The sequence below is a fragment of the Mirounga leonina genome, unplaced genomic scaffold (assembly GCF_011800145.1).
Source record: "Mirounga leonina isolate KUSES-001 unplaced genomic scaffold, KU_Mleo_1.0 Mir_101664, whole genome shotgun sequence".
Classification (NCBI taxonomy): domain Eukaryota; kingdom Metazoa; phylum Chordata; class Mammalia; order Carnivora; family Phocidae; genus Mirounga; species Mirounga leonina.
The window spans coordinates 23,238,647-23,244,646 of NW_023270175.1; the positions used below are offsets into that span (position 1 = coordinate 23,238,647).

At 50.4% G+C, this 6,000-nt stretch overlaps 1 long non-coding RNA gene across 1 annotated transcript; it reads right to left on the reverse strand.

Annotated features, from left to right (window-relative positions):
• Positions 1 to 425: 425 nt before the first annotated feature.
• On the reverse strand, positions 426 to 4,449 carry LOC118011609. The gene is made up of 3 exons (XR_004679499.1): positions 4,318 to 4,449; positions 3,756 to 3,927; positions 426 to 1,328 (listed from the first exon to the last, which is right to left on the reverse strand). It is a non-coding gene; the product is annotated as an uncharacterized LOC118011609 (long non-coding RNA).
• Positions 4,450 to 6,000: the final 1,551 nt, after the last annotated feature.

Genomic DNA, 6,000 nt, shown 5'->3' on the forward strand with positions numbered 1-6,000 from the left:
ATGGGCTAACTGGGAGATGGGCATTAAGGAGGGCACGTGATGGAATGAGCACTGGGTGTTATATAAGACTGATGAATCCCTGACCTCTACCTCTGAAACCAATATTATTGACAGGATGATGATGATGATGGTGATGATGATGATGGGTGTGTTATTAACAGTATCCTTACTCTCTAAGCCTGCTCAGCAGAGGCCTATCTCTTTACCTCCTAGTGGCCTCAGTTCCCTATTTCACCAAAATAATAGCCCATACTTCTCTGCTTATTCCCAGGGTTACACTTTATTTTTGTGTGTTTTTGTTTATTTTCACTTTATTTAAATATATGAAAAAGTGATTTTATTGAACAGTGTGTCAACTGGAAAGTATTAGGCAAATGTTAGGCAGTTCCAGTCTAGTTAGGATTTTATTCCCCAGGTGCCTCTCCCCAACACACACTCTCTCCCCCATCGCCAAAATGGGAACTCCTCAAGTTAGTGGAAATTAATAATAACGATCATTTCTAAAATAATAATAATAATAATTTTCTAAATAATTGTAATTTCAAAATCTTTTCCTTACACTGTCTATCAGTGGACTGATCCTTAAAAGAATAACCCCTTTTGTGAACAGCCCAAGAGTTTTTTGTCGTCGTTTTTTTTTGAACAGGAGATTTGACATGGAGACAGGGTGGGAACTTTGTCAAGTTCAAGTCATCTCTGCAGCTCCGCTACTTTGCTGCTTTTAATGAGCTGGCGTCCTTCTTTTGAGACAGACCGAAGTGAACTTGGATCAGACCCTTAGTCCCGAAACAATACGTCCTACCTTTGTTGAAGCCCAAAGAGCTTTTCTGTGCAAAGGCCAGTGTGTCTTAACAAATGGCATTCCGCACATTTTCTCGGCCACGGCTCCAGCCTCAGCGGGATTCCACTGCATTCTTGGCAGTCGGGCTCCTCTCCTCTGGCAGGGGGTCAGCCTGGGGCCGCTGAGGTCAAGGAACCTCCGCAGGCCTCCGCTGCCTGGAGGAGGCCGACAATGCACGTCCCCACCAAAGGGCTTCCTGCTTCAGCGGCTCAGAGCCCGAGCCGAGGGGCTCCGGGCCTGCAGAGGACCCGGCCGGCCTCAGCCACCACTGGAGGCCGCAAGGAAGCAGAGGGGAGAGTCTCAGTTCGATTTCATGAGTTGAAGGAGGGGAGTCCTGTGGGAAGGGGCTGGGAGGCTTCTGCTTCCTTAGGAAGCCCTGGCCGGCAGCCCACGCTGTGGGCAAGGCACCGAGGGAGCCCGACTGCCTCCACGGTCCCGGTCACAGCTGGGCCTCCTTGGAAGTGTCTGAGGTCCATCCAAAGGCCTCCTGCAGGAAGGAAATACTATGAGCTGTGATTATGTTTGGGGAGAGGGACTGTGGGTGAGTTTCCTTTCCTCCCTTATATTCACTGTATTTTCTCATTTATTTCCACAATGACACACAGGGGAGTGTCATAGCATTTACCAACTCCACCTTGAAAGTCCTAGTGTGGAAGGCTTCCTGCGATCGAGGGCTGGGATGAAGCTCCAATTTCCAGAAGGCCTCTTTTAAAATGCATGAGCGTGTGTGTGGAGCGGTGGGGGGGAGGGGGGTGTGTGTGCGGGGGGAGCGGGCTTCACGCGTGAACCCGTGGGCACCTGTTCCTTTCGAACCAGGGCTGGGAACGTCTGGTTCGGATGCCTAGAAGGCTGCACCTGCGGCACCAGGCCACAGCGTAGAGCATTCTGGATTGTGTGGGGCTGGAAAGGTGGTGTCTGTGCTGCACGCACGAGTGCGTCTGTTTGTCCTCCTGCTTCTCCAAGTAAGAGAACAGTCACACCGTAAAGGAGGAGAAAAGGGCTGGGGTAAGAATCCAAAGGTTTGTAGGGAAAATAAGGTAGACCGGAAACTGGAACCTCGGGGCCTTATGTCCTCCTCTGTAAAATGAACAGGAGAGGCCAGCCCTGTCCAGGGGAGGTGTCACCGGCCCCGTGTGGCCGTGGAGCACGGAAATGTGGCCAGCCTGCATTGGGCTGTGCGCAAAGTGGAAAATACACACTGGATTTCAGACACTTAGTATGAGAAAAAGAATGTAAATAATCCCGTTAGTAAGTTTTTTAAATACTGATTACATGTTGAAATGATAATATTTTGGTTATATCAGGTTAAAGCAAATGTATTACAAAAATTCAGTTCACCTGGCTTTTTTGTCTTTTTAATGTGGCGCCCAGAAAATGTAAATTGAGCATGTGGCACGTGTTGTATTTCTATTGGACAGCGCTGGGTTGCACGATCGTCTTAAAGCTTCTTAAATTTTCCCATGGAAATATCACCAAAAGCTTACACGAGTGCCCCCGAAGGGGGAGGGCGGTGGGCGGGGGGAGGCAGGCTCTGAGCATAATATGAAACAGTCTGCTAAAAGCAGGGGGTTTCTTTAAAATCTCCTCTTTTCAGTTTTAAAATGCGTGTATGTGCTTGTTTTAATATAATGACAGGTCTAAAAGAAAACAACAAAAAAAAGAGTTCTCTCCCTGCCTCCACTCGCTGCCAATCAATATCTTTAAGTAAAGAAGACATAATGTTTCTCCTGGGGTTGCAAGCCCACCCCACCCCAGCACACTCTCTGGGAGTCCTGGGGGTCGGCTGACCTCGGTTTGGGAAACACAGGTGGTGATCTCTAAAAGGGCCCCTCCATCTTTCAGTTTCTATAGGAGACTCCTTAGTTCCTAATTGCCACATATCCCCTTTTGTTCTGAGGTTCTCACCTTTGCTCCCCACCCCTTAATGTTCCCGAGGCCCCGGGAGTAGATGGGGCCAAGTAGAAAGGACAGAGACAGCCTTTCTCTTTCTTTGGTAGCCCCACAGAGCTCTGCACACAGGTGCCCCATAAATACGCGTCATGTTGAATAGTTAGTCACCAGAGCTGGGGCCCGGCTCCTAACGCCGCCAGCAGTGTGAAAAGGTCTTTCTAAATGGTTCTGCTTTGAAAATTAACCAGGGAAGAAAGCCACCTCCAATCCTTTGGGGGAAGCAGATGGGGTCGAAACCAAATGATAAATAAGCGAACGGAGTAAGAAATCAGTTTGGAGCAAGCACAATTCAGACAATCACGTGATGCTCCATCACCAAACTAGAAGGTAACCCTTAACGAAAGTTCCGCTCCAGTTAGTGGGGTAAGTCAGGACCGATCACTTGCTGGGCAAATTTCACATTTTCTCTCTCCTAACCCTGTCTGAGCTTTCCAATGAACTTGGCCACTTCATGTTGACACCTTCTTCCATTTTAATGTTCCCTTTTGGACTATCGATTCGAGCTGCCCTTGACTCTCGAAGACGCCTCCAGGGTCCAGCTCTGGGCCACTCGTCAGGCTGCAGCCTCCCTAAGCCTGGTGTAGGGGGATCGATCCCACAACACATTCTCAAACGGAACCCATGGAAGCTACAAAGGTTTTTTTCTGGGTGACCTGATGACTAGCCTTGAAATAAGCCTGTTGGTGGGCTGTAGTTAAACCACCATCCCCAAAGGGTGTCCTTGTTCCCTCAAGGGGTCTGCTGAGATCACCGTGCCCTCCTCCCATTCCCAGCCCACAAATAAACAGGGGGCTGGTGCCTGGCTGGGGGGCGGGGCGGGAGGTTTATAGTCGTTTCCGCAAATGGGGAAACCAGGACTGCTTGCCCTGCCTACGGCCCAGGGCTTTGTGATCCTCCCTCTTCCTTGGGAGTTCCTCTGATCGGAGACCCGGGGAGCTGCTTCTGGATACAGAGTCGGACCTACCTTGAGGCTCAGCTAAGGAAACCCCCGTGAGCATGCTCCCTGGGCCAGAACTCGCTCACTCAGCTGCTGAGCAGTTCGAGAAGCTCCGACGGTTCGCCCCTTGGTTTAATGAGCTCCAGCCAGCTTACGCTGCCTTGGCAGGTGGGAGCTCCACATTCACTCAGCTGGCTCCCTAGGGGGGAAACAAACCGAAATGCCTCTGGGTCAATGTGGTCCCTTTCCTGTTAACAGAAAGCAAACTTGAAATTCCCAGGAAAACCCGGGGCCCATCCGTGCCTGATGATTGGACAAAGGCAGTCGTCCTTCTCCTGCGGTCAAGGAGGGCATTTAATGGTGTGAGGCGGGAAGCGTCGTGGTGTTCGTGTCACTTAATTCCCACGAACCGATCCCGACTTAAGCTTGGTCAGATTTCTGGGAAATGCAGGGCTCCTTCTCTAATCACAGACTACGTGAATGAAGCCCAGAGAAGCCGCAATCAGCTGCCTGTCTCAGAGCAAATTCGTGGCATGGGCAGGGCGAGAATCCGGCTCTCCCGGTTCCGCGAGTATTTCAGGGTACTTACTATGCGCCTCATGTTTTTTTCCTAGGCACTGGGAAGACAGCAGCGAGGAAGACAGATGTGGTCTCTGCTCGCTCGCTCGAAGATTCCCACCCAGTTTTTCGCAGCTTTGAAATGGAGCAGATACTAATTCCAATCAAGCCTGGCAGAATATTCGGAGCCCTGTTTCCACCAGCAGGTGGGAACTAAAATTAGTCCGGCTGCCCTGTGGCCTGGGCCAGTCCCTGAGCACGTCAAGCTACAGCTCTCCCCTTCACCTTCCCATCATTCACTCGTCAGCAAATACTTCTTCGTGGTTTTTTTTTTTTTTTTACATTTTAGAAGAATGCACCTGTTCGAAGCGGGATCAAACTCAAATTCATTCCTTGCAATTACTTAATATGTTTCTTAAGACTTTTAAAATCGATAAGGTCCCCGTTTCCTCTTTCTCCCCTTTTCCCTCGTGTTTGTCTTGTCCTAGATTTCTTGTCAGTTGGAAGTTAGAACAAGAAGCTCGATCAGGTTCAGGTTCGATTATTTGGGCCGAGCTCCTTCAGAGGTGGTGTCGCGTGGGTCGTCAGGAAGCACACATTGTCTGCTTGTCACTCTGCCTGGGACGCTAATCCAATTGGTAACCAATGCCTAGACCCGCTGATTGATTAGTGGATGCAAGAGGTTGACGTCCCAACCCTGTCACTCGCTCTTCATTTATTAGCTGGAATGCTTTCTATAAAATGAATCTTCCCCTCATAACGTTTTTTGTTCCACTCTGCGGTAGGGTTTATGTAGGGAGGGAAGATAAAGGCTCGAGTCTTTCTTTTCATGCACCACTTCCCAAATGAGTTCGTTACCTCCCATCTTCAAAGGGGATCAACGAGTTTATTGTCTTGTTCTTGCTTTGTGCTATAAGCAACATCACCCTATTTAGTGTCATGGATTAAACAAATACTTTTTGGTCTCCTCCTGTGTGCCAGGCATGGTTCTAGGCCCTGGGACTACAAGAGAGGATAAGACCCACCTGGGCCCTAGCCCCCCGCGGTTGGCAAGCCCAGGCTGGCTGCACCACACACTCTCCTACCCCACCGCCTCAAGAGGGGACATTGCGCCAGACGCGAACGTGTGACCATCCATATCCAGAGCTCCAAGAATGCCATTGTCACCGGGTTATCCTCAGGCCCTTCTCGCCATGCTCCCCTGCCCCTGAGGGCTCACCTTTTGTAACATCCTCTCTCCCTGCTCATCTGCCCTTGAGATTCACTTTAAGCAGATGTTACGGAGGAAATTATTGAACAGGAGGTATCTACACAGTGTCATTTCCTCCCTCTTCTGGATCTCCCAGGAATAGCCCCTGTCACCAATCTGTCCCACTCAAGCAGCTAAAGGGTGGGGCTCTTCTAGAATGCTGTGGCCCTGGCATCTGTGACCAGTCCCCATCCCACAGCCTGCACCCCACCTCGTGAGAATGGGCCCCGCTGTGTCTCTGCAGGGGGGGGGCGGTTCTGCCGAGGGGCAGGTGTAAGACCCTCGGCCACCCAAAAGCCACTGGCTACCTTGCTGCCCACCAGACATTTGGGAGAAGAGCCTTTTCTCTCCCTAGCATGCCCGGCTCGGGTCCCACCCACAGCTGAGGTGAAATAGGTTGGAGAGGTTAACAACTGCGGTGAACAGGGGATCTTTGAATTATTTATTTTGGGCCCCCTGCATGCT